This window comes from Rhineura floridana, chromosome 4 (assembly GCF_030035675.1).
Source record: "Rhineura floridana isolate rRhiFlo1 chromosome 4, rRhiFlo1.hap2, whole genome shotgun sequence".
NCBI lineage: Eukaryota > Metazoa > Chordata > Lepidosauria > Squamata > Rhineuridae > Rhineura > Rhineura floridana.
The window spans coordinates 179,624,402-179,650,934 of record NC_084483.1 but is presented as its reverse complement, the minus strand read 5'-3'; positions in this window follow the sequence as shown (position 1 = coordinate 179,650,934).

Genomic DNA, 26,533 nt, shown 5'->3' with positions numbered 1-26,533 from the left:
GTATTTTGACCTGATGATGTCCCACAGGAGCACTGAAGAGAATACATAATCTAAGTGGGTCATACCAAACACACATTAAAATGGTTATATGTGTCAAGAAGTTGTTCCATGGATGACAAGGTGGCTCTTAGTCTGATGTAACTGCAGTTAAGAACATAAGGAGAGCCTACTGGACCAAGCCCATGGCCCATCTAGTCCAGCATCCTGTTCTCATAATGGCCAATGAGATGCTTATGGGAAGCCCACAAGTAGGACTCTCTCCTCCTGCAGTTTCCAGAAACTGGTATTCAGAAGCATACTATCTCTCTAGAAGCCATGAATAGCCTTATCCTCTATGAATTTGTCTAATCCTCTTTTAAAGCCATCCAAATTGGTGGCCATCACTGCCTTCTGTGGGAGTGAATTCCACAGTTTGACTATGCACTGTGTGAAGTTTGCCTTGAAGGGCATTCTTAAATCCCAGGATGATATTAAGACCATATGCAAGACCCACTACATATTCACCGAATGTGTGAGGAAAGTAGGGTCATACCTGCTGCCCCTGGATTGATGCCTCCACTGGCCACACCCCTCCAGAGGGTGCACATACAGTCTTAATTAGAATGTACACTGTGTGCATATGACTGTATGGACACAAAGCTCTTCCTTGCAATTGGGAAAACCTAGGCCAATCAGGGTTCCCAGTCAGAAAGAACAATGCATCTCACACAAGCCTATAGACTTTTAAATTAACACAGGGGTGGGGAACCTTTTTTAGCTTGAAGGCCACATTTCCTTGTGAGCAAACATCCGGGGTCCACATACCAGTGGTGGCTGGTACCAGATGCAAAAGTAAGCAGAGCAATGGATGCCACTCTTTTTACAGTAGTTTACATTCCAGCCATGCCAAAGGCAGAACTTTACACAACACACACACACATTTATTTATGATATGATTTATATCCCGCTCTTCCTCCCAGCAGGAGCCCAGGGTGGCAAATACACACTGACTTCTCCATCATCCATCTTTGGACAGGTGAATTCCCTCCCAAATGTAAGGAAGGGGCCAAATGAAGAAAATGCTGCTCTATTTGGTTTGTTCTTCAATGGTTGCTGCAAAGTAGAGAGAGTCATCCAGCAACCTCACAGTCTATTTAGGGACAAACCTGTTAGGCCAAGCCCTCCAGCCTAAGCAATTTCTGGACTGCAGCCACAGGGTCTGCCATTTACTACAGGTCCAACTGCTTCAGATTCAAGCTCAACTGCAGTATATTATTAGTAACTAAGGACGGGGAACTTTTTGATTCAGTTCACATGTAAAGCTGAATCTATCAAATTCCCACTTTGCAAAACAATATGAGAACTGAAACCCCGCCATGCTTCAAAATTATGGTTATCTGAATTTTGTGACACAGTTCTTCAACCAACCAGTGCTTACAAACATGCATATATTGGGAAATGTGCATAAAAATGAATGTATTCATGAAAATAACATACAAAATGCATTCTATTATGAGAAATTGCTTGCAAAATGTGTTCATTAGTCAAAACTGCATATAAAAATGTGTTTGTAAGGAGAACTTTACAATAAAATGCTAAAGAATTTTCATGAGGATTTGTTTGTAAAAAAAAATCACAAATTGCTGTCAAAATATGGAGAACTGAATTTAAGATTGGAAAAATGAGAAACTAAGAGAATGAAATTGACAGATCCATCCCTATTAACAGCTAGGAAACGTGAAGATGCTCTGTCTGTATCTTTAAGCCAATGCAGAATCCATATGTAGGTTGCCCTCTGTAAAAGTGCCAGTGACACAGTAAATTGATTCTTCTTACTTCCTCAACCTTCCCCTTTAAACCACTCTGCTTGTAACCACATGCCGAGTGGATTAGCAATTTGCTTGACAAAGAAACTGTTTTCCAGATGGTTACTGTAACATCACCTGTTTCTTGCAGATAAACACAAGGGATTGGTTGACTCCAAATGTCAGATCTGGTAAGGGGGCCTGATGTGAGTAAACACAGCTTATGCGGTGGTTAGACTATGGCCACAGCTGCACTATACATTTAAAGCACTATTTAAGTACTTTAACAGTCATGGCTTCCCCCCAAAAATCCTGGGAACTGAAGAGCTCAGCACTCTTAGGAAACCCCTCTTCCTTTCACAGAACTACACTTCCCAGAATTCCCTGGGAAGAAGCATTGATTGTTAAACCAATCATCGATTGTAGCCATGTGATTTCCTTGCCATCTAAAGGCAAGTATTTCAGGATGTAAGAACATAAAATGAGTCCTAATGCAGAGGTTCTCAAAGTGTAATCTGTAGACCACTGGTGGTCCACAAGCTGCATTTAAGAAATCCACAGAAATGGTGCAGAACAATCAGGAAATCCACACTTGGCCCTACAGTTTATTTATTTATTTATTTCTCTGGTGACACCACTCAACTTCATTGAACTTTGCTCACAAGAACAGGCATGTTCATCTTGTTAGAAAGACAAAACTGTGATTGTTGAAAGAGGAGTTATTTGTTTGTAGAGGTTTATAAAACACAAAATCAAGGGTTTTATTCAATGCTAATCCTATTCAGGGTAGCCCCATTGAAGTTATTAGGCAAGTTATTAAGTTTATTCATTTCTATGGGTCTACTTTGAGTAGAACATAGTTGAACACAATCCTATATGTTTGCTAAGACCTCTCTCCCCCACCAGCAATTTTCAAGTGGTCTGCAGGGGGGAAAGAGTTTGAAAACTGCTGCTCTGATGGCTCAGACAAGAAGTCCAACTTGCATTTTATTTCCAGAAGCTACCAGCCACTTGTGTGTGAGAAACCCAGAAAATGAAGATTGCATGAAGGCAATAGCTTTCCCTACTAATGCCCACCAGTAACTGGTTATCTGTGGCATTATGCTGCATCTGACCAAGGAGATACTATTCAACTATTATGGCTAATAGCAAAGGTAGATAGCTCTTTTCAGCCTGAGGGCTGCATTGCCTTCTAGGCAACCTTCTGGGGGCCACAAGTCAGAGGAAAACGTGGGGGAAGCAATGAATACCAATGTGACCTTTGCATGGTAAGCTAGTTTCTACACACATTCACACTCCTCTCTAAATCTACCATCCAGACAAGCAAGCAACATTGTTAAAGATCAAGTATACATTTCAGCCAATCAAAAATACTCAGGGGGAGGGCACAGCAAGGCCAGTGACAGAGAGTTCCAAAGGCAAGAGTGTCACATTCACATCTTGGGCCTGAGGTCTCCCCTCCCCAGGTAATACTAGGTTGGTAGCTATTAACTTTCAAAGGCCCTTGAGGCATTTTGGAGATGTTACTGAGACTTCTTAATAAGTTTCCCTCAAAGCTCCTCCCAATATTCTGCCTAAACAGGAATATAAAAATTCTTCCTCAAGCAATATTCAGTGTAACTAGAAGATATCCAAGATCAAAATGAAAAAAAAAACAAGAAAACAACAAATTTCACTAGTCTTGTCAAAATGAAATTCCTCAGATGATTGCTTGAGGCAATCTTTGGGGACAACTCAACACATTAAGCGTATGTTCTCTGGGCAAGCAAGTGTTCCCTTTTGAGGCTTGGTGCTCTGTTAAACGACTTGCCATTCCAGAAATCCAATCAAAGCGTGCAGATTTATTGGCCCAGAGATGGCATCTTTCAACATTGCTCAGTGATATATGTTAAACCTTCTAAGCCATTCCTGAAGATACACACATTCACTCCAAAGCTGACATTGGGACTTCATCTCTTCCCTTGGTCTCATTTTCCCTGCTCTGCATTACAGGGAGGCAAATTCCCATGTTCGTGCTAAACCTTCACTGGAGCAGCTTAAAGTAAACAATCTTGAGATAATACAGCCTTTCTTCCCAGCCAGAAATGCGTTTCCGGCTTAAATGCATACCTTTGATGATGGTTCACTGCTAAAATTTGCCTTAGGTAAGAGAAACATAATTATGCAATTTTCAGCTAAAGGGCTCCACTCCCCCCCCACTTCTCTCTCTCTCTCTCTCTCTGAAAGATATATATTTGCTCAGTGTAGGCATTAGCTTTACTTTAGAAGCATAATCTCACAAATCTTTTCATTGAAAAGAGAAATACTTGATGTGAGAACTTTTGAATGAAACTAGCAAATATCAAACATTGATTCTGTGTGAACCTCTGAGTGTGCTATCTTCAAAAATGCCTATATATTTATTAATATATTAACTCATGCTCCTGTACATTAAGTGCTTCCACCCTGATTTTCAAGCATTGCAAATGCCAATGAAATTTAATGCAGACAGATGGCTTTAGGAAGGGCAGCCTGCAACGTCTAGTGAGCAATTATGCACTTGCATGGTCCTACACGTGATGCCCTTTGTCTCCACCACCACCTCCTGGTATTTACTGGTAAGGGCAGGAAATGTCCCTCAACTGCCCCACAGTGGCTGTTCCTACTAACAAACCATTGTGCCAACCATCACTACGTGTACATTGACTTCCTGAAGCTTTCTGCCCATGTGAAATCCATCCAACTAAGCTCAATTGCTAGTGTTCATGGGCTCAATGCTGTGTTTGCCGGGATTAACACGAATCAGGGATACTGCGCAAAAAGATGGGTGGACAAGAGGGGGACTTATCCTCTGCCATGCTGCTGCTGCAGATGATTTATTCAATTTATATCCTGTCCTTCCTCCTAAAGGGTGGAAAACACATCATTAAAAGGCATACGAAAAACAGTTTTAAAACAATCACTTTCTCTCAGCCAATGATTTCAAGGTAGCCAGGAGTAGTATCTTTCAGCCATTATATGCCTGAGTAAACAGGAATGGTTTTTAAACTCCTCTTGAAAATCAGTAATGGGGGAGAGAGATGCATCTCACCAAGGAGGGCATTCCACAAGCAAGGAACCACCACTGAGAAGGCCCTGTCATGGATAAATAGCAACTGGAAGCCCTCAGTGTCAGCACCATCAACAAGGAATAACCTGCTGATTGTAGGATCCAAGACAGTCAGTCACTTCAAGACAGTCCCCTACTCCCTAGCTGAGGTTACTTGAATACTGGGGCAGAAAATGGCCTGTGGAGCACTTGCTGGAGATGACTGGTGGATGGGGAAAGGATTAAGCATCTGCCTACCAATTCTTCTCTCCACCTCCCGCAGCAATGTGTATGAGACAAACACAGTTGGGAAACTCATATTTCCATCAAATTATGTAGCACTGGGCTGTTACTTACTTCTCTCTAGCTATATTCTGGACAGCAACCCCCAAATGGTCTTAGAAAGAGGTGTTAGAAAAAAAAAACGCTTGCAAAAATTCATCTACAACCTAGAGCCAGAAATCATCTTTAAGTGAAATGGTGCCATTTGATTCAGGCTGAGCTGAGCTGATCTCCCAATTTACCATCCAATTTGTGGTTGGCAAATTGGGGGTAGTTCAGGCAGAGAGGATGGAGCATTTGTTTTACTTTGGTAGGAATGGCACTCTGTTGTTGCGCAGTACATGCCTTGGTGTATCTAGGGATGGAGGAGAAATTTGATTGGCGGCCTTCCCAATGCTGAGCATTGCTGCCTTTTCATAAGAGGGAGAAGGGGAGGGCCAAGATGCAGGGAGTTCAGCACAGTGCAGGCATAACCAATCCAATGATCCTGCTGCCATACCTGCACTGTGCATAGTTCCCTTTGCATAGTTTACCCCTCCCTCTCTCAGGAACTGGCAGGGACGCTCAGCATTGGGAAGGCAGGTGAGCAATGCCACCCTACCTGTGCCACCCTACAGATCACTATTGAATAAACCCCATTGAAAACAATGGCTCTTATTTCTGAGTAGACATGGGTAAGATTGTGCTGCTGTTCACGAGACAAGTGAGTTTAGGGTTCTAGGATTCCAGCCTTATTTTGTTCTTCCTCGAGGTCTAAGTCAGGGATATGGAACCTCAGGCCCTGGGACCAAATGTAGCCCACTAAGTTAGCCCTCAGGACCTGCCCAGGCCATGCCCTTTCCTTGGATCACACACACTCCTCACTGGCACCACTCTGTGCCCTCCAGGGTGCTTTTGCCTGGCTTGAATGAATCCTTACCTATGATAATGCCTCTTGCTTCAATGGATGGATGGATGGATGGAGAGAGAGGGGGGGGAAACCTTCTGCATGGCTAGAGTGCAGCATATTGTGCAAAGTTAAGAACTACTTTAATTGTTCAACCCACCACTGGTATGGCCCCTGAAAGGTTCTCCATGAGAGAATGTGGCTCTTGGACTGTTGTAAGTGGCCAAAAAATATTTGTATGATCAACAGCTGATTGTATTGCCTACTAGCACATTGCCCCTAATTATATCTCATAGCATATGGTCTCAGTTCAGATTCCCAAAAGTAAAACATTCCCACTGACACCCATAGGAGCTGTACACAATAAGTAGATGAAACATTAGGGAAGAGAAGCATAACGATGCAACAGACAAAATGCTGCGGTCTGACCTTGAGAATTCAGCAGTTGCTCTCCCGCTTGACATGGATCAACGTTGATATTAGCCTTTAGTTCTGTAAACCTGAGATGATCCTTAACCTGCCTGGTGTGAAAGGGAAGATAAACGGTTTCAACTGGTGCCATGAAAAGGTTCCTCTGTTCTGCATGAATGATACATACTTTGTGGTAATTTGAAGTGTTTTCTAAGGTCAGGTAAGGAAACATTTAAATCTGTCTGGCTTTTCTGCACAATCCTATCCAGGATTCTGGATAGAATCCTTTCCAGGTTTTTACTTCTTTAGACTGCAGATAATTCAAGAATGGAATTTGCTACCACAAGGTGTAGTGATGGCCACCACCTTGGACTGGTTTTAAAAAGGATCAGACAAATTCACGGAAGATATAGCTATCAGTAGCTTCTAGTTATGATGCCTATATTACCTCCGGGATCAAAGGCAGTTTATCCCTGAATGCCAGTTGCTAGGAATCAATTGCTCTCATATTCTGCTTGTGGGCTTCCCATAGGCAAGTGGATGGTCATTGTAGAATCAGAATACTGGATTAGAAGGACTTTTGGCCTGATCTAGCAGGGCTCTTTTTATGTTCTCACACGTAAGTAAACCCCACTGTGTTCAATGGAGCTCTAAATCTGTATCCAAGAGATAGGTAACATCACAAGTCCTAGAAATGTCTACTCAGAAGTAGTGATGGAAGGATCTGTCAATTTCAGTTCTCTCAGTTTCTCATTTTTCCAGTCTTAAATACAGTTCTCCACATTTCTGCAGCAGTTTGCCATTAAAAAAAACCCTCATGAAAATTCTTCAACACTTTAGTGCAAATTTCTCCTAATTTCTCCTTAAACGTGAACTGAATCAAATTTCTTCCCCACCCCTACTCAGAGGTTTCACTGAACTGAATGGGATTTACTTCCAGGTAAACATGCCTAGAATTGCAGCCTCAGCCACACTGAACTCAGTGAGACTTACTTCTGATTAAAAGGCATAAGATCATCCCACACCTCTATTTTTTAAACTTTTATCATGTTGAAACCTGTTTTTTCAAAGACCTATTTTTGTATAATAGGCCAATGATGTCTTGAGGGTAATTTAATTCACTTGTACCTAGATTCTTTTTCCTCTGTAGACTATTCACTCCTATTTGTGTAGACAATGATACTATATTGGGTTGCGATAGGAATTGTCTGTATGCATCCAAATCCAAATTTAATCAATCAGCAGTAAAAATTCATATCTCCCTTGGAGCCATAATGAAGCTTAGTGTAGGGACAGAGGAGAGAGGGGGAGCACAAGAGCAAGAGGAAAAGCTGGCAGAGTGAGGAAGTTGCTCTGCAGCAGCCTGGGTGAACTGCAAAGTGACAGATTAGCACACCTCTGCCAGGCTTTGGTGTCCCTACCATGCTACCTTGACATGAAGAAGCTTGATGACCCATTGAGGGGAGGGCAGAGGAGAGGAGGAAACTTGACAACCCATCTGGGGAAAGGGAGAGGAGGAAGCTTCATGACCCCTTGGGGGGGAGGAGAGAAGGAAGCTTGGCAACCCATGGGGTGGAAGCAGGAGCCTTGGTGATCCATTGGGGGGGGAGAGGAGGAGGCTTGGTCACCCATGGGAGGAGTCTTGGTGACCCCTGCAGAGGAGAGGAGAGAGTGGGGCTTATTGACCTGTGAGAAGGAGAGGGGGAGGTACCTTACTAACCAGGGGGAGGAGGAAGTGCCTTGCTGACCTGGGGCATTGGTAGGAGGCGGGGAGAGGTGACTTGGCAACCTGGAGCCAGGGGAGGGGAGATGCCTTGCCAACTTGGGGGAAGGGTTAATGCACAAAGCCTGCAAGGTGGAGCTCCTAGTATGTTTATATTATTGTAACACACCCTGGGACCCGGCAGGTAAGAAAACCTATTAATACAATCAATCAATCAATCAATAGTTTTGCATCAGCCACCAGTCTTTGCAATTTGTGTACAAAGTACAAACTTATATAAACAAAACCAAGCAGATAAGACCACCAAATTAAATTAAAAATCATACAAATTAAAACTCAGTGAGCAGCATCACGGCCCTAAGAAACAGCAGTTGCTAGAAATTGTGTGGTCTTTGCTGTCAATAGCTTATCTTAGTCTGCAAGGAGAAAAGTTAAGAAATAATTGGCTGCATGCCCTGGATGAGATGAAAAGAGTGAGGTGAGTAATTCTTTAGGTAAAATGCTGTAAAAAGAGCAAAATAATACTGCATGAGTCAGTATTTCAGTATTGCCATCTCCACATGGTATTACATGGTTTTGAAATGGCGTTCTCTTCAAAGGGCTCTCAAGCACTGCTGAAAGAAGGACATTCAGGTGCAATAAGTTGAATTAATGGAAAATTCTGTACCAAATCCAAATTGGGCAGAGTTCTAGCACATCCCTACTACTAACAAGTCATGTGGAGACAGGTTTGAGAACATTTGGTAATATAATTCATCAGAACAAAAGATATCTCTTCTAGATCAGCCCAAGTATTCACCTAGCCCAGCATTTTGTCTCTAGCAATGGTCCAGCCATATGCCATTAGAAACACAGGCAGCACATAAAGTCTGCCCTCAGCACCCAGCAATCAGAGGTATGCTACCTGTTATCCTGGAGTCTCTGTATTATTATTATTATTATTATTATTATTACTCACGCAGGGCGGATTGCAACAGTTTGAAAATACATCATTAAAAACAGTTAAAACCAACCTAAAATCACATCACACCAAACAGGGTGGGTCCTAACAACAGACATTTCAGGTGTCAAAGGCCAGGGTAAAGAGGTGCTTCTTCAGCAGTCCCTGAAAACTGTACAGAGAAAATGTCAGACGCACCTCAGCGGGGAGGGAGTTCTGCAACTTAGGGGCTGCCACCGAGATTGCCCTTTCCCTTGCCCACCCCAAGCTTCTGAGGGTGGTAGAACTACTAAAAGGGTCTCCTCTGGATCTCAACACCCGAGAGGGTCTGAAGGGAAGGAGACGGTCTTTCATGTAGTGTGTCATGACTAACTTCCATTGCTATCTTCCATGCATATGTCCAATCTGTTTTAGATTCATTGGACACTTTTAAGCCCTATTGCTTTTGAAATCAAGAGGGATTAAAAGTGTTTTTTTAAGTTTGCTTGGTCGTACCCACTCTTCTTTGTGACTTTTGCATTAAATCATGAAGTCATTTCTTTATTAGCCAAGAAGTCATGGTTGACTTATCTAATAAAGAATGGCAGATTGTGTGTGTGTGTGTTTAAACACCAGATTGGTATTATGTAGCATGTATTTATCAATAGCCTCTACAAGCTACAGCTGCCCTCTCTGAAACCAACTCACTGAAACAGGACAATTTAATGTCCTCTTGCCTGAAATCATGGAAACATAGCAAGTGTTTCCATTCCTGTAAGCAAAATGCTTTTAATCAGTCTGGTTTACCAATAAGATATTGTTATGCTTCCAAACTCCCACAAGGAAAAGTAATAACGAAGATGACGGGACATGATTAGAGATAGGCCATTCGGTGCCAAGAACCTGAATCTACAAGCAATTATTTAAAGTTAGCAGAGAAGAGCTGGACAGGCTGTGTTGTTTACTGTTACCGAGGCTGGCCCAAGACATTTGCTGTTTGAGGCAAAGGACAAGATGGCAACTCCCCCATTCCAGGTACAGAAGGTGCCCAGACAGTATTTAATACTGGGAGTGGGGCTGTGTCTCCCACCAAACTGGAGGGCATAACTTAGGGGGTGCAAGGCAAGTTGTATGGCACACACAGGATTTCCTGGGCCTGGTACACTGTGGATTGAGCACCCTGCTTCTCCCCCCTGCCCCAAACTATTGGCAAGAGCTGCTGCTTATGTACATATATGAACTTAGCCTAGCCTATCTCGCAGGGCTGTTGCAAAGATAAAAGAGGGAGGGGAAAAGAATGTACACAACCTTGAGCTCTGGGGTAGAAAATCGAGATGCAAATATATCATGTCATTCACAAATCATGTAAAGAAAAGCAGCGCCTTTTCTTTGACGAGGGCCAGTGCTAGGCATGACTGGGCCCTTGGGCACCAGCCTACCCCTGGCGTGCAGCTCCTGCCTGTTCCACCTACCTCTCTCCTGTCTTTGCTGCTGTGTGTGCTGTGCGTGGAGGGCTGCCATCAACCAAGATGGTGGCAGAGGCTTCTCTAAGGGGCTGATGCCTCTGCTGCCATCTTGGTTGATGGCATGCATGCGCAGTACGCTACATGCACGCACATGACTGATATCAACCAAGATGGTGGTAGGGGCGTCAGCCCCTTACAGAAGCCTCCGCCGGCAATTTGGTTGATGGCAGCCCTGTCCGCACAGTGTGCACAGCAATAGAAGACAGTAGAAAGGTAGGTGGAGCAAGCAAACAGGCGGGCAGCCTGGACGCTCCCTCCTTGTGATCCATGGCAGGGGCCCTGCTGCGGATGTGGAAGGATAGCGCTACTCTCCCACCCTAAAGAGGGGCCCTTCAGCGCCGGCCCTGACTTTGACTGCAACATTTCATAGGGCCTAACATTTACAGCAAAATACCAAAACAAAACAAAAAGTTTCCCAAACCTAATAAACAGCAAGTAAGAAATACTTCATGCGCAGTTTCACAGATTTGGTGTCTGAACTACCAACTTTCAGCCTAGTCTATCTCACAGGACTGTTGTGAATATAAAAAGGGGGAAGTGGAAGACATTTTACGCAGCCTTGAACTCCTAGAAGGAAAATGAAGATACAAATCTGGGCTCCTGCAGGGAGGAAGGATGGGATATAAATCAAATAATAAACCAACAAACAACAAAGAATATACAAATATGCAAGGGGAGATATGATCACACTGTTCAAGTACTTGAAAGTTTGTCACACAGAGGAGGGCCAGGATCTCTTCTCAATCATTCCAGAGTGCAGGACACGGAATAATGGGCTCAAGTTAGAGGAAGCTACATTTCGGCTGAACATCAGGAAAAAAGCTTCCTAATTGTGAGAGCAGTACGACACTGGAACCATTTACCAAGGAGGCATTTAAGAGGCAGCTGGACAGCCATCTGTCGGGTGTGTTTTAACTTGGATTCCTGCACTGACCAGGGGGTTGGACTCAATGGCCTTATAGGCCCCTTCCAACTCTACAATTCTATGATGTTGTGACAACAAGCAACAAATACGTGCAGTTTCACAACTCTCAGCAAAACACATAAGCACACACAAAACATTTTGCCAATATTAAAAGTAGAGTCTTAGGAATTTTAACTTGCTGCAGCTGTAAGGTGTTTGATTATTTTCTGGTTGCATTTGCTGATTCATTTTGTATGTTATATTTTTTGTGTCATGGTTACTGTATATTACCGTGTAATAGTGCAGTGATGACAAGCAGACCAGTGGTGGCTGTGTAGGGGACATGGAAAATACCCTAGAGGATGCAGGGGAGAAGGGGGATTGCAATATCACAATGTGGTGGTTTTTTTTGGGGGGGTAGTAGATAGGAAATCTCATTTATTTCAAGTGAGTTACTTCCAAGTAAAACATACTGTTGTGCACTTCTCCAGTCTCCGAGCAGTGAGATTTCAGGGGTCCCTGCACTCATCCTGGGATGGTTTTCTTTGGGAAGAAGGTCAGCAGAGACTGTGGTGTATGAAACATGGTTTATTTGTTTACACACATTCCAACCTGAGCTTAGGATGGAGGGGTTCAAGGCATCAGCAATCCAATATCCAGCTTTCCAATCAGTGTTACAGGAGGCATCCTAAAGACATGGTGCAGAGAGCCAGCCTCTCTGCCTGCCTCCAGTTCCCAGGCATTCCCAGACAACTCTGAAAACACTCCAAGCACAAACTTCTGCTAGCTGCCAGGAGAGCGGGGGAGTCTAGTTTCAATGACAAAAGGATCTTCCTGGCCCATTCACCAGTTGCTGGGCACCTAATAGACCCATTAACAACCTGGCCACTCTATTAGCTTAACAAAAGAAACTCCAGCAGAGCCAGCCCCTCACCCCAAGGCACAGGATTCCAAATCAGAGGCTGGGACTCACAGGGATCATCCATCCCAACCCCCAAATTCACAACAATACCAAAGCCAATCAATTGCATTTTATTCTGTAAAGGCAGCATACTTGGGGAGTAAATGAAATAATGTGGACATGGAAGAAAATGCTTAAACAAAAATACCCTAGTGTCCTCCTCCACCCAGCATCAGGCTAGCAGCAGCAAGAATAAGCTCCTGTGTTTTTCTGCTGCTCTGGGAGGCCCCCTCCTGAGTTCCAGCTTGGGGGGGGCAGCATTCCTTCCTCCAATTGCTTATGTCATTACACATCCTTAGCAATGGTGCTGCCTGGAGGTTTTGAACTCCAGATCCCATCAGCCCCAGACTACCTAGCCAATGCTTAGGGATCATTGGAGCTGGAATCCAATACTTTTGAAGGGCACTACATTGGCTGCTGGGCACCCATGTAACGGAGTGTGTGTGTGTGGGGGAGAGGAGAGACAGATACCAGGAAGAACATCTGTCAAGGAGTGAACATAAGAACATAAGAAGAGCCTGCTGGATCAGGCCAGTGGCCCATCTAGTCCAGCATCCTGTTCTCACAGTGGCCAACCAGGTGCCTGGGGGAAGCCCGCAAGCAGGACCCGAGTGCAAGAACACTCTCCCCTCCTGAGGATTCCGGCAACTGGTTTTCAGAAGCATGCTGCCTCTGACTAGGGTGGCACAGCACAGCCGTCATGGCTAGTAGCCATTGATAGCCCTGTCCTCCATGAATTTGTCTAATCTTTTTTTAAAGCCATCCAAGCTGGTGGCCATTACTGCATCTTGTGGGAGCAAATTTCATAGTTTAACTATGTGCTGAGTAAAGAAGTGCACAGGTAATCTCATGGGAGTTGAAACATTTTCACTCCCTTTCAAGCTTCCCTATGATCAATGAAAAGGGATCTGTATGTGTGTATGTGTGGGGGGGTAGGGTTGCCAGGTTCAGGGCCTGAGACTGACCCTGTATCTTTAAGAGAAGAGAAAGTCAGCCAAGTGCAGGTGTTCTTGCAACACGGTAATGGGAAAAACCACAAGGTGGAATTCTCCCTTCCCCCTGCACAACTTTTAAAGATACAGAAGACCTCTTGGAGGCTGGGCCTGGCAACCAAAGATGGACAATTCGGTTTGCAGCCAGTCCTTTTGCATGTTTTTGCCCATAATTCCATTCTCTTCCATTTCAGCATAATCTGATTTAACCCCCCCTCAAAATACATATTTAAATGTGTATTTTATCATATTTTCTCTCAAAAAAATGTGTTTAAATGTGTAGTTGGACATGTTTAGACTACCAAGAACTGGGTCTCAACATTCAGAGGTGTATGAAATGCAGTGGAAAGCTGAGCTCTGATCAGCACATGAATCTGAGTGGGGTGGATTAAGTTATTTTGTATTTGAATTCTCAGATATCAGATTCCTTAGGCATTCCTAGTACTATATTATATTTTACCTATATAACTCACTGCACACCAACCGGCCAGTTCTATAAAGTGCATTCCTTTCATCAAGCACATTCCAAAGGCGAGACATCTACATGCTTCCACCAACATGCAATGTAGCCCTATCTGTTACAGTTCTTTGAACTTTGCAGAGACATGCTTTCCTTATGATTTGCATAGCTGATGCAACTAACCAACACTTAGCAAAGTGGTGGAGTTCTTCTAGTAGCTATAGGCACAGCTTCTGCTTATGTAAGTTACCGAGTGCTGGTTTCTGCAAAGAAAGTAGCTTGTTTTTCCCCTTTCTGGTTTACTTTAGACTACCTTGCTGAGACACAGCGTGGTATGTTTTGTTGTATCTACTATGCCTGTTTTTCTTTCCTGTTTACATATTAGTCATATCTCAAACAGCTAAGAAATCGCAGCTTGCAGACTTCTGGGAGATTGCATAATTCCTTCCCCCCCCCGTTGTGTTCATATGGGCTACAATGAGCAAAGATACCACAAAATAGTTGGCCATTCATATACTGTAAATATATATAGGTATGCATGGTGTATAGATGTAGGGTTGCATCCGTCTAAGTCACACACATGGTAGACTCACTGAAATCAGTTGAATTATGATAGTTAAATCCATTGATTTCAGTGGATCACCTCTGAATGTGACTGATTTGGATACAAGCCATAGATCCTGTGATCCAATGACTGGGAGACAGCTATGGAGCTCCACACATGCAGAGCCTCCCCAGCTGTTTTCTGTGAGCAACAGAATGTTCTGTGAGCATAGGAAGGTAATAGCTCATAAGCAGGAACTGGAAGCTCTTTTTCATGTCTACGCTGTTGAACTGTATCCACAGAAATGAAGGCTAGCAGCTTGATTACATAGGAAGCTATTTTATACCATCTAGCCCAGCATTATCTACGCTGGATGGCCGTGGCTCTCCAGAGCTCCAGACAGGGGCTTTTCCCAGCCCTGGAGTTGCTTGGGATTGAACCTAGAACCTTTTGCAGGGGTGTACCCCTGAGCTACAGTCCTCCCCCTATGGTTCAGTGTTATGGTCTAATTAAGGCCATGATCCAATATTGTCACATGCATATAATGGACATTGTGAGTTGAATGGAGAATATATAAACTCCAGCAACTATATTTGTTTGCATTGCAGCAACAGGGGTAGTTCTCCAGGCTACAACTCCCATCATCCCTGACCATTACCTATGCAAGCTGGGTCCAACATCCTGTTCTTACAGTGGCCAAACAGATGTGTCTGGGAAGCCACAGCACTCTCCACAGTTGATTCCCAGCAACCGGCATGCAGAGGTATCCAACAGTGGAGGTAGAACACAGCCATCATGACTAGTAGCCATCAATAGCCTTATCCATGAATTTCTCCAATTTTCCATTTAAAGCCGTCCGAGTTGGAGCCCATCACTACATCTTGTGGGAACAAATGCCATAGTTTAACTATGCATAGGGTGAAGAACTACTTTCTTTTGTCTGTTTTGAATCATCCAACATTCAGTTTCATTGGATTCCCCTGAGTTCTAGTGTTATGTGAGAGGGAGAACTTTTCTCTATCCATTTTCTCTATACCATGCATCTCCTCTTATTTAACTTTTCTCTAAATTAAAAAGCACCAGTTGTTGTAACCTTTTTTTCTTGATGTAAAAGAATGTGTAGGAATTGACTGTAAGCTCACAAGTTTGTACGTTACCTGACCAATAATATGCTGTTATCAATATGCAAGTGAAATATTCATGTAGGCAACATATGAAAATCCATGGGGAATTCACATTCTCTAGCACTGGGGATGCTGCTAATATCTGTTCTCTTCTTTCCCATTAAACACTAAAAAAAAGCTCCAAAAACAATTGTTGAATAACGCCACTGACTATTCTCCAGAATAGTCTCCAATGGACATGAGGAGTGTCTCAGTTTGCACAAGACAAAACAGTGGGAAGTGAAATAAATTCTAGAAAATTTTTAGGTGTGCTCTATGCTTTTAATTGACCATGCCCACCTTTCTGTAAGTGGAATAGTTAAGCTGTCCTGTCCAGAGCCAGAAGGACGAGGCTGAGACGAGGGTGCAAGTAAATCTCGTTTTATTAGAGTAATAGATACATCAAAGGCACTGCGCTTCATAGAAAACCCTGTGCTAACTCACTAGAATCCCTAACTACACTCTAGACATGCTCTGCGGTGTATGAAGGAAGTTGACTTAGCAACTCCCCACTGTAAGCAGCAAGTTTAAGTAGGGAACATTTTCGATCGTTATCTCTGACTCCTTCGCAAGTCCTGTCTCTGCCCCGTCCGTTTCTCGCGGCGGCGGGAACGAGGTGAAGGGGGGGCATGTTTCCAATGGCTCATCAGAAGACACCTGCTCCTGAGCAACGGGCTCGAGGTCAGGGGGCTGCGCCACGCTGGTAGCATCCTGGGAACAGCTGGGTAAGGGAGGAGTTGGCACTGCCTCTGGAACTTCCCCTGACAGGTCCTTTGCAGGAGCTGGGGGTGGCGCGCTCTGTTCCTCACAGATTGCGCCTTTCGTGGGAACTGGCTGAAGATCAGACTCACACCCTCCCCCAAGGTCCTGCTCAGACTCAACAACTTCCAAATCTTCAGCGTCTTCTGGCAGCGGAGGCGCTTGAAACTCATGCCCCCTCCCTGTTCCTTCTGGGATAGCTGAGGCTCAACATAAGCATAGCAGGCTGAACACATGCATCCTAGGCAGGCCAAGTTTGTTTTTTCCAACAGCTAGAGTCATTGCTTAAGTAGCAACATATTGTAATCACTATTTACATCAATTTACATCAAACTGCAGTTTCAGATTCAACTGTTAATGCGCCCAAAATAAAAATAGGGTTGCTAGGAGATGCCCTGTTCCCCTCCCAGAACTTCAGTCAGAGCAGCTGACTGTTAAACCACTCTGGCCACTGGAGCTCTGTCAGGGGAATAGGAGTCTCCTCTCAGCACCCTTCACAAACTACACTTCCCAGGATTCTTTGGGGGAAGCCATGACTGTCTCAAATGAAATAAAGGTCTGGTGTGGGTGTGGCCCCCTGGTTAGGCAAGCCAAGCGGCTGTGAGTCTGCTTTTTGGAACACTGACAGTTGGTTCTTACTAAGCATGCCTGACGTTATCATTCAATTCAATGCAAAATTATTTAAATTAATTAACAATCAGCCAGGCATTTTTTTAACTTTTAAACTGCAGAAGATGAAGGTCAGAGTATGGGGCAAGGTCAGTAGTAGGATTACAGATACTCAGTGACCATGGCTGATTTTTAATGAATTTCAACAGATTATGAGAACTCTGGCAGAAAAAAGTCCAATAGGAGTCTGGTTTCTTTCTCCCTCTTTTTACACTTTGAACTCTTGATTCTCTCTGACTGTTTTGTGTATCGCCATGAAAATTTAGAGGGCTGCTAAGCAAGCATTTCTGAGTTCAGGACTAAGGTTTTGTTTTGAAATTAGCTTATGTGAAGCAGCAGAATAGCATGGGGGTATTTTCAGTTTAACATTGCAGAATGTGAAAAATCCATGCTGACTATAGTATACAGCCACTCTCGTAGCTGTATAACAATGTAAGATGAACTGTAAGATGCGCATTCATTATTTAGATGTGAACTTTGAAAATTGTGTATCCACACTTACAAATGAATATTCTTAGCATATGATGCCAGTGCGTGGGAAGGCACAAATATCTGTAGGTATTGTAGTGTGTTGTATATTCTTATCTAAAATCAGCCAATGGGAACCCCGGTTAGTTTTGCCACAGCCTGATGATTATCGGTGTGTGGCAACATGGAGGTGTGCTTTTTCACTGATGGCACCAGTGTTGTGGAATGACCTCCCTACTGAAATATGAGAGGTCCCATCAGTATTGGCATTCCTGCTCATGAAAACATACCTGTTTAGGCAAGCACTTCCCCTGAACTTGAACTTCCTGGTTTCTTTTTTTTCAACTCTTTAAATTGTTCTGCTCTTTAACTGGCATATTTTATTGTATATTTTAATTATGGATTTTTAATGCTTTGATGGAATTGTTTTATTGCATATTTTATTTTTTTTAATGAATTTTGTACTTGTAAATTGCTTGGAAGCCATTTTGGCATGTGAGTAGTATGTAAATGTAACAAAAACAACAACTTCATATGCTAGGAATTAAGGAAGACTGATACATGATGAGGCTAGGGACAGAGGGGAAATTTGTTCAATGGACATTTTAATGCAAACCTACCTAATTTGCACTTCCTGAAACAATACACAAATCAAAATACAGCTATTCATTGAAATTTCACTGAATTTTGTGATGTAGTTCCCCATCCAAAAATTGTGCACAAAAATGTATTAGGAAAATGTGTGAAGAAATTTCCTATATTAGTCAAACTAATGTACAGAAATGCATTATATTAGGGAAAATCACTTGCAAAAATGTGCATAATAGGAGAAATGCACACAAAACCAAATACAAATCTCCACGAGAATTTTTTTTTTTTTTAAAAAAACAGGTCACAAATTGATTCTGAAATGGACAAACTGAACTTAAGACTGCAAAAAAGAGAGACTGAGGCTGCTTTCACACTGCCCTTTAGTCTGTTGTTCTAATGATTTCTTACCTGATAATTTGCACATTATATTTGATCTTTCACACAACGTACAAGCTAACTCTAGAATTCTAGTGGAATGTAGTGCAAGTTTAATGCAAATTTCCTTGATAAATGATACCAGAAATAATCCGTTAGCAAGGCTGGGAACCCGGAAGATTGTAGAAGTTTTTTGCTAGCTGCAGTGGCTGATGTGACAGCATCCCAGCATGCTATGCATTCCCACCCTTTAGTCACACCTTTTATTTTTGCCTGATGAAAATTGTACCAGTATTCTATCCTTGGTGCAGATAGCAGCATTTCCCACACACACACCTGTGTCTATACAACTAAAATAATTTTAAAAGTAAGATCCTAAAGGGAGAGGGCTTGCATGGCGATGGGAGGAGATCTTCGACCTCCTGTACAGTGGGGAACAGTGCACATGTGTATAATGGGTGAGGGACAAGAACAAGCCATGTGAAAGACAGTTGCGCAAAATGTCAGTATATCTGCTGAAAAAACTGCTCTTCCTTAATGCAACAGGTACTGCAGGGTGAAAGGGATTTTAGAAATCAGGACAGAAGCTCAACTGTTTAAATCCATTAAACTAATGCAATCAGCCCCATGTGTGAAAGCAGCCTGAGAGAAGCTGAAATTGACAGATTTGCCCATTTCTGGGTGAGGACAAAGGGAAAGCAAAGGAGAATTTTTAAAAGCCACTGATACAGTATAATAGCCTAAAAAAGAGGTAGGAAATGTTTTCAGCCTGAAGGCTGCATTCCCTTCTGGGCAACCTTCTGGGGACCCACATTTATTTATTTATTTTAAACATTTACATATATACTTGTAATTAACATATCTAAGTAGTGGGCAGGGCCAGAAGCAAAAGTGGGTGGAGCAATGAATGAAAATGTTATATTTGTGCAGAGGGCTACTTTCTACCAGTTGGGGCTGGCGGCTCCATGTCAGTGGGACAGTAGAATCCACTCTGGGTTTTAGGCCAAACTTTTAAGGAGCTGTCCAGAGTACTTTAGCACCCTGGACAGCTCCTTGAAATTTCAGACTAAAACCTGGAACAGATTCCATTGCCCCACTGACATGGAGTACCCAGCAGCAAATGGTTTCCACAGATATCCATGCACCCTTCTGTATCTGCCATCCAAGGAAAAAGTATGATCAGAGTTCAGGGACACATTCCAGGCTGGCAAAAACACTCAAGAAGGGTGTGAAACAGGGCCACTTGGGGGTGTGGCTGGCAAGGGCATGTGGTAGTCCCGAGGGCTAGAGAGGCCACAGTCAGCCCTCGAGCCCAAGGTTTTGCAAAGTCATTCACGCAGCAGAATGGGCTAAAGCAAAGAAAGGCCCACTGTGCATTTTAGGGGTTTACCAATTCTCATATGTCCAAACCTTTGCCAAGCCTTGCTTCTCTTGCAAAACTTGATTGTAACCTGCTGAGTCCTGGCCCAGCCGATGACATTCTGATTACTGTCATTATTCTGTCTTTTTAAACGTACAAGTTACGTCAGATGTTTTCAAAGGATTCATCAAGAGAGAAACACAATGATGACTCTGCAGCTGAAGGCGTACTTTCCTGGTTATCGTAGCTGGCTGCTGAAGGGCAATTTTAGCCTTCTGTTTGTGCCTCGGACGTCCACACGTTTGGCATGCTTTAGACGGAGAAAATTACAGAGGCTTATCCTGTACCTCCCAGGCCAAGTATGCTGTGTGTGGGGGAGAGGGACGTTCTTTGTCCTGCATTCCATTGTTTAATTAGGTAATGACAACATGACCGTAGTGTGGTGGTTTGCATCATTTGACCTTTTATATTCCAAAGAGCCCTCAACTATTATTATAGGCCTGTTTCTGTTTCAGAGGTTCAACATATCTTTGAGCATCTGTCTAAACACTTTCTTTCTCCCAAGCTTTGGACCTGATATAGGCACTTTCTAAAGTTTCACTGCCTTTCTGCCAAAAGGATGACACAGGCTGACCACATAAATACTGCTGTAATCTTCTGGCTATGGCTCCAGATACAAGTCAGATAGTGCATTCGGTTTTCTACTTTTAGGATGACTAAAAGCTCACAACACATTGCTCCTCCCTCCGTGGCAGGGCTGGTTTTATAAAAATCATTAGAAACAGAGATTCTGATGTGAACTGGGCTTGTATAGCAGAAATGAATTTGGGGCTTACAAACACACATTGCCCCTTCCCTTCAGTCATTCTGCCTCTCATGTGATTAGAAGCCTGTGAGATGGAGAAAGGGGATGTGTGCACGGGCCCTGCTCCCCTCATTGTGTTCTGCTGCTCAGCCCTGCTTTTCATGCATTGGATGGGGAAGGTCTGAAGTGAGGAGCTTGCTCTATGCATGGAGACTTTTACCCAATATAGAACCCTGCACCTTACAGAGATTGTCTCTGCCCACTATATGCCCAGCTGGTCACTACACTCTTCAGTACAGGTCTCCTCCTATAGATACCATCTCATTAGGAGGTCAGTTCTATACAGTGATGGAAGTCATGGTGGTACCTCCCTGCCTCCCATTACATATCAGAGAGGTGCCGTCTGTATTGTCTTTTTGACACCTATTGAAAGAACTTTCTTTTTCAACAAGCCTTTTGATTTTGATTGGAGATTTTTATCCCTGTCTCTATCTTTATTGGATTTGAAATAATAATAATAATAACAATAACAATTATAATAATAAAAGTGTGTGTTATGTGCCTTCAAGTCAATTATGACTTATGACCAATGAATCAGTGACCTCCAATAGCATCTGTTGTAAACCATGCTGTTTAGATCTTGTAAATTCAGGTCTGTGGCTTCCTTTATGGAGTTAATCCATCTCTTGTTTGGCCTTCCTCTTTTTCTACTCCCTTCTGTTTTTCCTAGCATTATTGTCTTTTCTTGTGAATCATGTCTTCTCATTATATGTCCAAAGTATGATCACCTCAGTTTCATCATTTTAGTTTCTAGTAATAGTTCTGGTTTAATTTGTTCTAACACCCAATTATTGGTCTTTTTTTGCGGTCCATGGTATCCTCCAACACCACATTTCAAATGAGTTGATTTTTCTCTTATCCGCCTTTTTCACTGTCCAACTTTCACATCCGTACATAGAGATCGGGAATACCATGGTCTGAATGATCCTGACTTTAGTGTTCAGTGATACATCTTTGCATTTGAGGACCTTTTCTAGTTCTCTCATAGCTGTTCTCCCCACTCCTAGCCTTCTTCTGATTTCTTGACTATTGTCTCCCTTTTGGTTAATGACTGTGCCAAGGTATTGATAATCCTTGGCTAGTTCAATGTCCTCATTGTTAACCTTAAAGTTATGTAAATCTTCTGTTGTCATTACTTTAGTCTTCTTGACGTTCACCTGTAGTCCTGCTTTTGTGCTTTCCTCTTTAACTTTCATCAGCATTCTTTTCAAATCATTAGTGGTTTCTGCTAATAGTATGGTACCGTCTGCATATCTTAAATTATTGCTATTTCTCCCTCCAATTTCCACACCTCCATCTTGATCCAAACCCGCTTTCCGTATATGTTCTGCATATAAACAAATAGTGTAATAAACTACAGCCCTGCCTCACACCCTTCCCAATGGGGAACCAATTGGTTTCTCCATATTGTGTCCTTACAGTGGCCTCTTGTCCAGAGTATAGGTTGCGCATCAGGACAATCAGATGCTGTGGCACTCCCGTTTCTTTTAAAGCATTCCATAGGTTTTCATGATCTATACCAGCCTTTCCCAACCTTTGGGTCCCCAGATGTGGCTGGACTACAATTCCTATCATTCCTGACCATTGGCCATGTTGGCTGGGGGTGATGGGAGTTGTAGTCCAACAACATCTGGGGACCCAAAGGCTGGGAAAGGCTGATCTATACAATCAAAGGCTTTGCTGTAATATAAAAAGCACAGATTGATTTTCTTCTGAAATTCCTTGGTCCGTTCCACCATCCAACGTATGTTTACGGTATGATCTCTGGTACTCTTCCCTTTCTAAATCCAGCTTTGACATCTGGCATTTCTCGCTCCATATATGGTAAGATCCTTTGTTATAGAATCTTGAGCACTGCTTTACTTGCATGGGATATTAAGGCAATATTTTGGTAATTACTGGGATCCCCTTTCTTTGGAATTCGGATGTATATTAAATGCTTCCATTCTGTGAGCCATTGCTTTCTTTTCCTTATTTGTTGACAATTTTTTGTCAAAATTTGGACAGATTCTGTCTCAGTAAATTGTAGGAACTCTATTGGTATGCAATCTATTCTTGGTGATTTGTTTCTTCCAAGTAATAATATAGATGATAATAATCTATATAATAATAATATTCTATATAATATATATAATATAGATAATCTATATAATAATATAGATGATTTTTATTATTATTTACTACACTTGTACTTGTTACATAGAGGTCTCCAAGCGACATACAACATATTAAAAACAAACATAAATACATCATAGTATTAACACGTTCATTTATAAAACAATATACAAAACAAACACCACACCACCACCCTGAGAGCTGCAGGAAGATTTGGCAGCACACTAAGAGCAAAAACATCATCATCATCATTCATCCAAAGCCTGGGGGGAAATAAGTTTTTACCTGATGCCAAAAAGATGTCAGAGAAAGCATTGGGGGACTTCACCAGAGAGAATGCTCCACAGATGGGGAACCACAACTGAAAAGGCCCTGAAATGGTTTTTGTACATGACATTGTATTATTTATGTATGGTTTTTTAAAATCAATATTTTTATTGTTAAAATCATTTTGAAATGTTTCATAGGAAATCATTAATAAATGAATGAAAAGAGTAGGCATGGAAGGCTTTGGGGGCTGGTGACAGGGATGCAATGGAGAAGGGTGGCCAGCAAGCATGCCCGTTCTCCATGCACACCTGATGTGCCTTGGCTTACAAAAAACTAAATTTGAGTATTTACTTTGACATGGATCCTGAGGTCCTGGTGCTCCTCCTGATAGATGGGGATGGTTTAGCAATCAGTCCCTCTGCCCAGGGGACTCTGGGAATGGCAGCACCCATAGAAAACTACAGTTCCTAGGATTCTTTGGAGGAAGCCGTTGCTCTTTAAAGTGGCATGATACTGCTTTAAATGTATAGTGGAGATGGGGCCTTAGTTTAAAAATAGCATATTTTGTGTGTAAACTGTATATCCTCAATAAGAATGAAGGCACTATTGCTTTTAATTTGTTTTCTTTCAGGACTTTAGCACAAAAACACACACAAAAAATGGGACACAGGGCCAGCTCCAGGGTTGCGGGGGCCCTATGCAATGTGCCTTCTAATCTTGTGGCTCCCCTCCTTTGGCAGGGGCTCTGGGTGGACTTATCCGAGTTCGTTGTCAGTGCTCAAAACAGTGTTGGGTAGCTGAGTCTATCCACACTTGAGATTTATGACAATACTCCAGAGCTGGAGTGGGGGGACTTTTTTGGCACGAGGGCCACATTTCCTTCTGGGCAACCTTCTGAGTGCCACATGCCAGTGGTGGGCAGAACCAAAGGCAAAAATGAGCCAAGCAATGCTTAAGTCAAAGGTGTACTAAAGAACGATAAGGAGATTGCAGAGAAGCTAAATGAATTCTTTGCATCTGTCTTCACAGTGGAAGATATAGGGCAGATCCCTGAACCTGAACTAACATTTGCAGGAAGGGATTCTGAGAAACTGAGACAAATAGTGGTAACGAGAGAGGAAGTTCTAGGCTTAATGGACAATATAAAAACTGACAAATCACCAGGCCCAGATGGCATCCACCCGAGAGTTCTCAAAGAACTTAAATATGAAATTGCTGATCTGCTAACTAAAATATGTAACTTGTCCCCCGGGTCCTCCTCCGTGCCTGAGGACTGGAATGTGGCAAATGTAACGCCAATCTTCAAAAAGGGATCCAGAGGGGATCCCGGAAATTACAGGCCAGTTAGCTTAACTTCTGTCCCTGGAAAACTAGTAGAAAGTATTATTAAAGCTAGATTAACTAAGCACATAGAAGAACAAGCCTTGCTGAAGCAGAGCCAGCATGGCTTCTGCAAGGGAAAGTCCTGTCTCAGTAACCTACTAGAATTCTTTGAGAGTGTCAACAAGCATATAGATAGAGGTGATCCAGTGGACATAGTGTACTTAGACTTTCAAAAAGCGTTTGACAAGGTACCTCACCAAAGACTTCTGAGGAAGCTTAGCAGTCATGGAATAAGAGGAGAGGTCCTCTTGCGGATAAGGAATTGGTTAAGAAGCAGAAAGCAGAGAGTAGGAATAAACGGACAGTTCTCCCAATGGAGAGCTGTAGAAAGTGGAGTCCCTCAAGGATCGGTATTGGGACCTGTACTTTTCAACTTGTTCATTAATGACCTAGAATTAGGAGTGAGCAGTGAAGTGGCCAAGTTTGCTGATGACACTAAATTGTTCAGGGTTGTTAAAACAAAAAGGGATTGCAAAGAGCTCCAAAAAGACCTCTCCAAACTGAGTGAATGGGCGGAAAAATGGCAAATGCAATTCAATATAAACAAGTGTAAAATTATGCATATTGGAGCAAAAAACCTTAATTTCACATATACGCTCATGGGGTCTGAACTGGCGGTGACCGACCAGGAGAGAGACCTCGGGGTTGTAGTGGACAGCACGATGAAAATGTCGACCCAGTGTGCGGCAGCTGTGAAAAAGGCAAATTCCATGCTAGCGATAATTAGGAAAGGTATTGAAAATAAAACAGCCGATATCATAATGCCGTTGTATAAATCTATGGTGCGGCCGCATTTGGAATACTGTGTACAGTTCTGGTCGCCTCATCTCAAAAAGGATATTCTAGAGTTGGAAAAGGTTCAGAAGAGGGCAACCAGAATGATCAAGGGGAGGGAGCGACTCCCTTACAAGGAAAGGTTGCAGCATTTGGGGCTTTTTAGTTTAGAGAAAAGGCAGGTCAGAGGAGACATGATAGAAGTGTATAAAATTATGCATGGCATTGAGAAAGTGGATAGAGAAAAGTTCTTCTCCCTCTCTCATAATACTAGAACTCATGGACATTCAAAGAAGCTGAATGTTGGAAGATTCAGGACAGACAAAAGGAAGTACTTCTTTACTCAGTGCATAGTTAAACTATGGAATTTGCTCCCACAAGATGCAGTAATGGCCACCAGCTTGGATGGCTTTAAAAGAAGATTAGACAAATTCATGGAGGACAGGGCTATCAATGGCTACTAGCCATGCTGGCTGTGCTCTGTCACCCTAGTCAGAGGCAGCATGCTTCTGAAAACCAGTTGCCGGAAGCCTCAGGAGGGGAGAGTGTTCTTGCACTCGGGTCCTGCTTGCGGGCTTCCCCCAGGCACCTGGTTGGCCACTGTGAGAACAGGATGCTGGACTAGATGGGCCACTGGCCTGATCCAGCAGGCTCTTCTTATGTTCTTAAGGACATGTTCCAGCCAGGCAAAAACACTCAAGGAGGATGTGAAGCAGGCTAGTGATGGACGTTGCCTGAGGAGAGGAGGTGTAACCTGGGGAGAGTGCTGAGTAGAGATGTGAAGGCCTAGGAAAAAGGGGGGATTGGGGGAACCATCCTCCCAGTTTTTTCCTGTTTTCTCCCCTTTTTTTCTATTTTTGGAAAGAAAACCTGGAAACAATTTAAAAAACCAGAAAAAATGGTCTCTCTCCCATTTTTCCCTTGGGCCTTCACATCTCTAGTCCTGAGGGCCAAATAGATAGTATTGGAGGGCTGCATTTGGCCCCTGGACCTCAGGTTCCTCAGCATCACCCCAGAGTGATGCTGGATATGGGGAATTGTGGGGAATTAAAGGGTTGCTCAGTGTGCCTGAGCCAGAGAATTGAGCCAGGAAAATAAACATTAGATACTGGCTTGACATTGGCAGAAATTTAAACATCAATTAATATAAAAGCTGGCACTAGGGACATAATTTACATTTTATTGTATCGTATCATATCGTATGGCATATTCTTAGTGCATGCCTGGACAGGAGAAATTCTTCTTTCCCACAAATGATTAGCATATATTGTGAAAGCGGTTT